Below are 10,512 nucleotides of genomic sequence, written 5' to 3'. Positions count from 1 at the left end.
TCACCAACATGATAACCACCACCACTATCACCACCCCAACACAAACAGCAACACCATCATCAATACCAACACCAATACCAACACTCTACCACATCACCATGACCACCAATATCATCACCATCTCTAACACCATCACCATCAACATCACCACCAACACCACCACTACCATCAGCACCTCTTCACCCTCATCACCATCATCACTGAGCCAGATCTAGTTTGGGTTGCACTGGAGAGCAAAGAGGACCCCCTGTAGCTAACACTGAAGCCAGAAATCTTCCCAGAGAGACTGTGTAGGCTGGGCATCTGTCCCTGGGAGAGCCAAATGGCTGTCGGTTGTCAGGGACTTGGAGCTGGAAGGGCAGGAGATGGGGTTGAGTCAGGACTGGGGAGTAGAGGCAGCAGGCAAGAGTCTATCCAGGGCAGCCACCAGGCTGGCTAGGAGAAGGAGGGACTAGGGAGTCTAAGGAGTGAGAAGGCAGCTGGCAGCTGTCCAGATGGAATGTCAAAGAGGGAAAGAGAACAGCCCCTTCAGGAGCCCATTCATGAGGTGAAGAGCAGGCCAGGATTGGGTGGGATCCAGCAGGCAGTTAAGCCTAGCCCAGGTGAACGAACATCACCATTACACCGCCACAGCATCCCACTCTCTAGCACAGCCATGGCCACCATCACCATGATAACAGCCTCAACACTACCTTCCCCACAGCTATGGACTCTCTCACATCCCCCAATGACCACCACCACAACTAAAGCAGAGACTGCTGTTGCCCATCAGCAGGCACTGTCCCCTGCTGCCTTCAGTGGCAGACCTCCCAAGGTTATCTGGGTGTAGGGATGCTGTTGCGGGTTGGCTTCCCCTGCAAGCAGACCCTGAGATGGAGACCAGCAGGCAGATGGGCTGGGAGTGCCCTTGGGGTCAACACATGTGTAGGGGTAGGAAAAGAAATGGAATTGGGCAAAGGGAGATGCGGGCACCATACTGTCTCACATAAGGCCTTGGCTGACCCCACAAGGACCTGTGAAGACCGGGTGGCCCTTCAGAACTGTGCAGGTTGTGACACTCCCATGCCATCCAGCCACAGTGTGCAGGCTACCCCCAGGTAGGGAGCATAATCTTGGGTGGAGCAGCTCTCTCCAGCCAAGAGCCATTTCTGGAGAGGGTTGAGTACTGTCAGCCAGCAGCCCTCCCAGTAGCTGAAAAAAGATGTCCTTCAGTTCTGAAGGATATTGGAGTGGAGCATCACAGTGTCCACCCCCGATGCCCACTAAATACTACATTCCCATCTTCCCTTGTAGCAAGATGTGGCCAAATGGCTAAATTCTGACCAATGACATATGAGAGCAAATTATGTCTGCCACTTCCAAGTCGTGCCTGAAAAGAAATAGACATGTACCCCTCTTCCAACTCTCCCTCCCACTAGTTGGGATGCAGATGTGATGACGGGAGCTGGAACAGACATCTTGGATCCAGAGATGGATGCTAAGTGTACAGCATGGCAGTTGCTCACCAGTTCTCAACTGCACACCTGCCACCTGCAGACTGTTACATAGCAGAGAAATAACTTATGCTGTGCTTACACATTGGGGAAATCTCTGTTTTAGCCAACTCTCTTTTACCCCAATTGGACAGCTGTGACCTCCATCGGGGTCCCCAGTCCCCAGTATTGGTCTGTAGCCTGTTAGAAACCAGGCTGTACAGCAGGAGGTGAGAGGCAAGTGAGCCATTGACGGAGGCTTCATTTGTATTTACAGTCACTCCCCATCACTCTCATTACCATCTGAGCTCTGCCTCCTGTCAGATCAGCAGCAGCATTAGATTCTCATAGGGGCATGAACCCTATTAAGAACTGTGCATGTGAGGGATTTAGTTTGTGTGCTCATTATGAAAATCTAATGCCTGATGATCTGTCACTGTCTCCCATCACCCCCAGATGGGACTGTCTAGTTGCAGGAAAACAAGCTCAAGACTCCCACTGATTCTACATTATGGTGAGTTGTATAATTATTTCACTACATGTTACAATGTAATAATAACAGAAATAAAGTGCACAATAAATCTAATGCACTTGAACCATCCCAAAACTATCCCACCACTCTGGTCCATGGAAAAATTGTCTTCCATGAAAGCGGTCCCTGGTGCCAAAAAGGTTGGGAACTGCTGACCTACATCACTATCCTGCCAACCATGTGACCACTTGCCCACTGTCACCAACACCAAGTGACCACTCCACGTTCCAATCCTGGCTGTACCACCTATGTACTCTATGATCTTGGACAAGGCATTGTACATTTCTGGGCTTCAATTTCCTCTTCAGAAAATATAACGCTTCATAATAATGTAATTTTGTATACCTTGGAAGGTTGTCATAAGGATTAAACACAAGATCTACATATGATAGGAAGGAAATGTGTTAATATACAAGCTTTGCCCTCCTCCACACCACCCCACCCAGTTGTCTGAACTCAGAGCTGTCTCAATGGTGGCTGTTGTCATTGGTACTGCTGTTATATTACATGTTATCATAGCATTGTTACAAAGGCCACTGTGCTATCCCCACCTTAACCACTAGAAGAACCACTTCCATTTTCACTTTAGAGTCAGACAGACTTGAGTCCCAGTCTCAACTCCATCCGTGACTGAATGAATGACCCAGGACAGCTTACTTAACTCCCCTGCACTTCAGTTTTCTCGTCTATAAAATGGGGATAATAGCAATACCCAAGTGGATGGCTATGAAGATTAAATGTGATGATGTGTGCAAAATGCTAAACACTGCACCTGTTTCATAGGAAGCGCCCAATAAATGGCACCCATTGCCATTGCAGTGGTTGTTCTTTATCTTTGTAAAACACCTTCAGTTTGCCATCATAAGAAAGCCATGCGCAAGGTCCTCCCTGGGCTTTGAGATTTTCTGGGCAAGGTGGGAGGCACACCCACTCTCGGGAGCTTTGTGACTTGTGTTCAAAGTACTTGCTGGCACCACAACCAGTCAGCAACCCCGAGGGCTGGGAGAAGGGACTGATGGTGGCGCAGCCCAGAATCCAGAGTTCAGCAAACCTGTCCCCTCCCTGGGAGCCTGTGTGTCCAGGTCACTAGGAGAGGAGCTATAGGCACACAAGTCCACTTGAGGAACCCCCCAAAAGGCAGGTCTTGAGGCAACTCCTGAATGTCTGCTTGGGCAGGCCGGCTCATGACTCAGAGCACAGTTGAAGGGTGAGCCTCTGCTGATGGCTCAGCTCTGGGTCAAGGGTCTGGGGTAAGCAATCCAGGCAGCCCCCCTCACAGGTACTGGGAAGGCCTCCTTGGCAAAATTCTCTTCCTTCCAGGCTGGTGCCTGAATCCCACTGTTGCTGGTGTGTCAAGCGTGGTGTCCAGGTTTCCTCTTGAGGGCTCCTAACTCACCTTTTGTGAATTATTCTGTGTGGACCTTTCCTTACAGCAGCAGGGATCAGACAGGCTCAGGGAGGGCCCTGAGCTCCTGGGAAACCAGAGCCTGAAGTGAGAAAGAGCATAAACAAGTGTGGAGACATTAATGACAATGTTTGAGAAACTCATCATTGTGCCACAATCCAAATCAAACTCTTGACTAAACATTCGAATAATAACCCTCCCATCTCCAGGCCCCTGTGTTCATTGGAACCCTCCATACATCGGGCGGGCCTTCCCTGCGAGAGGACTTAACTCCCTCACCCATTAACACCAGGCTCAAGATCAAGTAACTTGCTTTGGCCAATGAAATGCGAGCATGAGTACATGTGCCACCCCCTGCAGAAGCTTTAAGAGTCATGGTGAGCTTTTGTTGTGGCTCTCTTCCCTCTGCTGTGACTGTAGCACTTTTCTGACAGGCCTGCTCCTTCAGTCCAGACCCAGGAAAGAAGACACAAGGAAGAAAGCCACAGCCAGCCCATAGTGGCCATGTAACACAAGAGAGAAATCCATCTTTGTTCCTGCAAACCGTTGAGATTCAGGGGATGTTTGTCACGACAGCACAACCCATCAAACACTGACTAATACAACAGCTAACACCTATCCAGTGTGTGCTTGGGCCAGGCATGGTTCTGAGGACTTGACATGTATTATCTCACTTAATGCTTATGACAACCCAAGTATTAACCCTGTTTTACAGATAAGGTTAGTAACAGATGAATTCCTTAACCGACAGGTTAAGTATTCTGTCCTAGCCTGGGCAATATGGCAAAAAAAAAAAAAAAATTAGTCAGACAAAGTGTCGTGCACCTATAGTCCCAGCTACTTGGGAAGCTGAGGTGGGAGGATGGCTTGAGCCAGGAGGTAGAGACTGTAGTGAGCCATGATCACACCACTGCACTCCAGCATGCTTAACAGAACCAGACCCTGTCTCAAAAAAAAAAAAAAAATGTCCAAGACAGTAAGTAGCAAATCAGGGATCTAAACCAAATCTCTCCACCTTGAGTGAGGCAGGATTATTTTCCCCCATTTCACAGATGGGAAAGCTGAGGCGCTGAGACGAAATCACTTGCCCAAAGCCATGTAGCATCAGTTATTTCATGCCATGTGACCCGCAGCAGGTCGTATGGGAAGTAAGAACCGAGGTCTTTCCACTTTGAGCTCAATACTTCTCCACCGCTTCTCTTTGCCATGGCTCGACCTGAGGGCTGCTGGGTGTCCCCACCCACCGCTGGTGTCAGGGAGCGACCCTCCGAGGGCTCTTCCCTCCTCCTCAACGTTCAAGATTAAGTTTCAGGAGCCCCCGCGCCCCTCCTCAGCGGCGCAGGGGGAAGAAGGCAGGGCCGCATCTGCCCAGGCGCTTCAAAGCTTCTTGACACTTGTGAATATCCTCCCGCTTCTGTGCACGAGGGTCTGGTTTGCATTAGCACCCCAGGCCCCGCGGTGGTAGGATGCAGGGCTTGGGCTCCATCCAAAAAGTGTCAGACTCCACTGGGGCTGCTCTAACTACTTATCTAACATGGAACGTCAAATGGTTTGATCTGCCAATTAGGCTCACCCAGAGCTGCTAACTGGAAGCAGATGGGCCTGTCCATTCTTGTATGGAAAACTCACATTTCCCACTTCCCTGTAGAAGGGGAAGGCAGTGCCCTGGCCTTCCCCTCTCCCCCAGCCCGCACACCCCACAGACGGCAGCAGGTCTGAGGGTCCCCTAGGGAAGCCCAAGGTGGGAAATTTGAAGTCCAGGAAAAATGGGCCTTATCTCCTGTCCCACAGGATGAGCGGGAGTGGTTGCTTCTGGTTATGGAGTGGGCCTGGATGGGCATCTGTCCAGGTGGACCCAGATTCTCAGAGTGTCTACAAGCTTCTGCCAGTTTTCTCCATCCAGTGTTCATGGGCCTGCCCAGGGAGACGGATATGGTTTGGATCTGTGTCCCTGCCCAAATCTCATGTTGAATTGTAATCCTCAGTGTTGGAAGTGGGGCCTGGTGGGAGGTGACTGGATCATGGGCGTGGATTTCTCATGAATGATTTAGTGCCAACCCCTTGGTGCTGTCCTCGTGATAGTGAATGAGTTCTCGTGAGATCTGATCGTTTAAAAGTGTGTGGCACCTCCCCGCACTCTCTCTCTTGTCCCTCTCCACCCTATGAGACACCTCACTCCCCCTTTGCCTTCTGCCATGATTGGAAGCTTTCTGAGGGCTCCCCAGAAGCAGAAGCTGCCATGCTTCCGGTTCAGCCTGCAGAACTGTGAACCAATTAAACTTCTTTTCTTTATAAATTACCCAGTCTCAGGCATTTCTTTGCAGCCATGCAAGAATAAGCTCATAGAGATCTTTATAAACCAGACCAGCACTGGCCACTAGGCTGGGTCCTAGGTCTGCCCCAAGGCAGGGGCATGGTGGGAATGACTTCAGGGTGTCCCTTCTCACTCTTCGGTGGCACAAACACAGTCACCCAACAGCCTTTTCAGTTAACCAGTGCACAGACCAGGACCTGCCCACCCCGTCTCACTCCCATGGTCAGTCAGTCACCAAGACCACAGATGTGGCCCCAGCACCACAGCCACCACCGGCCAGTGCCAGGCCACCATCCTCACTCACCTGGGACCAGCGGCAGACTCCAAGGAGTCTCCATGCCTCCTCCCTCAGACACCTTGAGCCCATTCCCCACATTGCCATCTTCTTTGTCCAAAACTCGTTCAAGGTTCTATCCTAGGAGAAAGTTCAAATTCCTCAGAATCAGGGCAGCTAACAGGTGGAGAAAACCTGTGCACATGCCAGGCATTCCTGCTTCAAGCTTCCCAGCAGCCCTGAGAGGGCAGTGCTGGCATCATACCCCATCACGCAGAAGGGAAGGGCAGCACAGCGAGGTGAGGGCCCCCTACCAGAACTGCACAGCCCAATGGTTTCTCTCTCTCTCTCTCTCCCCTCCCCCACCCCACTTCCTCCCTTCTTCTCTTCTTTCCTCTCAGTTTCTCCCTTCCTCTCTGATATGGTTTGGCTGTGTCCCCACCCAAATCTCATCTTGAATTATAGCCTTCATAATCCACAACTGCCATGGGAAGGACCCGGTGAGAAGTAAGTGAATCATGGGGGCAGGTTTTCCCCATGCTGTTCTCAAGATAGTGAATCAGTCTCACAAGATCTGATGGTTTTATAAAGGGTAGTTTCCTTGCACAGGCTCTCTTGCCTGCCACCATGTAAGATGTGCCTTTGCTCCTCCTTCACCTTCCACCATGATTGTGAGGCCTCCCCTCCCTTGTGGAACTGTGAGTCTATTAAACCTCTTTTCTTTATGAATTACCCAGTCTCAGGTATGTCCTTACAGCCACATGAAAACAGACTAATGCACTCTCTTTCCCTTTTCTCTCCTTTGTCCTCCTTCCCTTCTTCCCTCTCACCTCTCTCCTCCTCTCTCCTCTCTCTCTCCCCCCTCCCCTCTCTTTTTTTCCTCTTCTCTCCCTCTTCCCTTCTATACCCTTCTCTCCCTTTTCTGCCTCCACCTCCAACTCCTTTCCTCCCTCTCTCCTGCCTCCCCACTCTCTTTCCCTCTATTTGCCCCTGCCCGCCTCTCCCTGTCTCCCTGTCTTCCTCTCCCCCAGCTCACCCACTTTCTCTCCAGCTCCAGCTCCACTAGCCCCTACTCTTTTTCTGACCTTCCCAGTTTCCCTGCCCTGGGTCCTTGGCCAGGCCGCTCCTCTGTCTGGTGCACCCCTGGTGACATCTCCCTTGCTTGGCTCACAGTGATTCATTCTTCAGGTCTCTACTTGATGCCTGAATGCTCAGGGAGCCTTCCTCCAACTCCCAAGGCAAGAAGCTTTTCTGGGTGTCTCTGTGGCACCATGAGCCACCCCATCACAGACGACCGCATGGTGTTGTGAGCATCTGCCTGGTGTCCTGAGTCCCCCACTAGAATGTGAGCTGCTTGGGAACAGGGACTGTGCTCTTGGGTGCATACCCTCGGTGCCACACAGGGCCTGACCCTTAGTACTGCTCAATAGCCATGTGCTAAGTGAATGAATAAGTGAATGAGTGAGTGAGTGAATGAATGAATGAGTGAATGACGTGTTGGCCTCCAACACCCTCTCCTTGCTCACAGACTCACTCTGTCCGTTACCTTCCCTACTTCCTGGCCTGCTGCAAGTTCTCCTGGCTTCTGACCTCACGATCCATTAAAGTTCTGTTTCACTCATTCATTCACTCTTTCTTTCTTTCTTTCTTTCTTTCAAACAGCACCTACTGAGCACCATTCTGTACCAAGTGCTTTTCTAGGTTCTTGAGACACATCTGCAAACAAAATGCACAAAATTCGCTGCCTTCATGGAGTCTGCAGTATATTGGGAGAGATAAAGACAAAGAAGTGAACCATATAATGCGTTAGACAGTGGTAAGTGTCAAGGAAAAGAGTTAAGCAGATGAGGCTGGCAAGATGAGCAGGATTCAGATTTTGTGAGGCTTTCCACACACATAGGAGGTCAGGCATGACTGTCCACGAAGTCCTCACTTAATGCTGTCATGGATAGGTTTTTCAAAACTGCGACTTTAAGCGAAAGGACTTACAGCAGGTCCTCAAATAACGCTGTTTCATTATAATATGTTATAATATGGATGGGAACAAAATATTGGTTCACTATATGCCTTGTCTTTTTGTCGAAAGTCACAGTTTCCAGTAATGTACCAAAAACGTTAATGAGGACTTACTGTCCAGGTGCTGGGGAGCCACAGGAGGTTCCTGAGGCAGGAGGGCTCCTGACTGTGACTGGTTTAGGGGACATGACTCAGGTGGCCAGAGATTGTGGATCTGGGAAGGATGATAGGGATCAAAGAGAGGAAAGCTCAAAAAGTGGTCGAAGAGAGAAGCTTGCAAATCAGAGTGTGTCTAAAGGAGAGGACCAGGATGATGGCCTAAATCAGGTCCTAAGGGCACCTGGGGACCTTCAGACCAAAGAAGAGATGACATGAGGAAAACCCAATTGTTGTAACCCCTCCCAAATCCCCCCTTGAGCCCAAATCCTAGCTCGCTCACTTAAGAGCTGGGTGACCCTGGGCAAGTTAATCAGCGTCTCTGAGCTTCAGTTTCCTTTACAGTAGTACAGGGATGCTTTGGGTTGCAGAGGACAGAAAATCCAACTCAAGCTAACTTAAGCAATAAGGAATATTAACTGACTCATGAAATGGAAGGTTTCAGAGGCAGGGCTGCCATCAGGTGAGATCCAATAGCTCACAAAGAGTTTCAAGGGCTGAGTTTTTCTATCCTTCCTCTTTGCCTTCGGGAAAGTTCACCTTTCCCCTGAGGCTGACTCGCCTCGTGATCCCACAAGAACTGCCCCCAGCTCTTCGGTCTGGAGCCTTGCAAGTTCCTTTACAAAGAAGCTTGGTTCTAGCAAAAGTTCTGAGAGTCTCTCTGATTGGACCAACCAAAGTCATGTGCCCACCTCTGAGCCAATCATTGCAGACTGGGAAGAACAGTGCTGATTGGTTTGGCCTAGGTCACCAGCTGCACCCTTGGAGCCAGGAGATGGCCTCATCTTCCCTGGAACCATATAGGGGCTGCTGGGTAGGGCGGAGGGAAGGGGTGTGGGAGGCATCAGCCTGTGTCCACCAACGTCACTGGTACCCATGGGTCATGGTCATTGTGGGAACTGGAGATGTGTGAAAAGTACCTGGCACACAGCAGGTGCTCCTTGAAAGGCAATTCTTTTTGTTATCGTGTGTAAAATGCATCGTGAGAAAGAGGAATTCGATTTTGTGGGGGGAAAGGGAGAGACAAGATCTTGCTCTGTCTCCCAGGCTGCAATGCAGTGGCACAATCACTGCTCACTGTAGCCTTGAACTCGTGCACTCAAGAGATCCTCCTACCTCAGCTTCTTGAGTAGCTGGGACTACAGGCATTCACTACCATGCCTAGCTAATTTTTACTTTTGTAGAGAAGGGGTCTTGCTGCATTGCCCAGGTTGATCTCCAACTCCTGGCCTCAAGCAATCTTCCCACGTTGGCCTCCCAAAGTGCTGAGATTACAGGCGTGAGCTACCATGCTTAGGCTAGGAATTAGATTTAATTCATGGTCCCAAAGGATAAAACTAGTGTCCATAAACTGGAATCCCAGGGAGTAGGGTTTTGATTCAATCTAAGAATAATTTTTTGATAACTACAATTGTCCTGGTGAGGCTCCCATCACTGGATGGGGAACATTAAAGGCTCAAGATCCCAGCCTCTGGGCTGCTTTAGGAGGTATGGAGCAGAGGCCCTCTGAGGTCAGTGGGATTCCAGCATTCCCTTCTCTCATGGTGGTCCGTGAAGCAGAACCAAGAAATTCGGTGATTATCTCTTAAAAAAAAAAAATTAAACCAAGGCATCAGAAGCATGCAAGAAAAGAGAATTAACAGCTTAAAACTCCCTGAGCCTCTGACAATCTGGTCCCCAGGGCAAGGGGGACGGAACACAGCCGCATCCAGGGATGGATCATGCAGAGTGGCTCCCCGAAAGCTCGGGGCTGGGATGGGCCTCGACCCAGGCTCTGGGTTCCCCTGGGAAGTGAGTGAATGGGACAGAGAAGGGACATTTTGGAAAGACCCTGACCATCTATCCTTGGGGTCTGCGCCCAACAGTCTCCAGCCCACTAGGCCAGGCCAGCCCTGGGGACTGTGGGAAGAGGACCCAGCCGCAGAGGAGGCTGGGCACAGTGGCCAGAAAGGGCCAAGATGGCATTCCAGGTGATCCAGGAGAGGGGTAAACCAGCATGTGCACAGGATTCTGACAGTAGCCACCCAGAGAAGACAAGGTCCAGACACCCGGGGCCGGGCACCCCACATCTGGCTGTCCTTCAAAGCTGGGTTCTCACAGCCCGGCCACTCTCAGCCACACGCTCCTCTTGGAACTGCCTGGGCTTCCTTCCGTCCCACCTTTCCTCCTGCTGTCCCCACCTGCCCCTCCCCCACACACCCAAACGTCCTGCCTTCCAACACTTCTCTGTCCTTCAAGGCTCTTTCCAAATGCCAGCTTCTCTCAAAGGCTTTTCTGGTCACTGCACCCACCAGCCACCTGCTTAAAATCTGAAGCCCCTGCCATAGCACAGTTTCTTGTCCG

This window comes from Piliocolobus tephrosceles, chromosome 1 (genome assembly GCF_002776525.5).
Source record: "Piliocolobus tephrosceles isolate RC106 chromosome 1, ASM277652v3, whole genome shotgun sequence".
Taxonomy (NCBI): Eukaryota; Metazoa; Chordata; class Mammalia; order Primates; family Cercopithecidae; genus Piliocolobus; species Piliocolobus tephrosceles.
The sequence above is the reverse complement of the archived record's forward strand: the minus strand, read 5'-3'. Positions refer to the sequence as shown.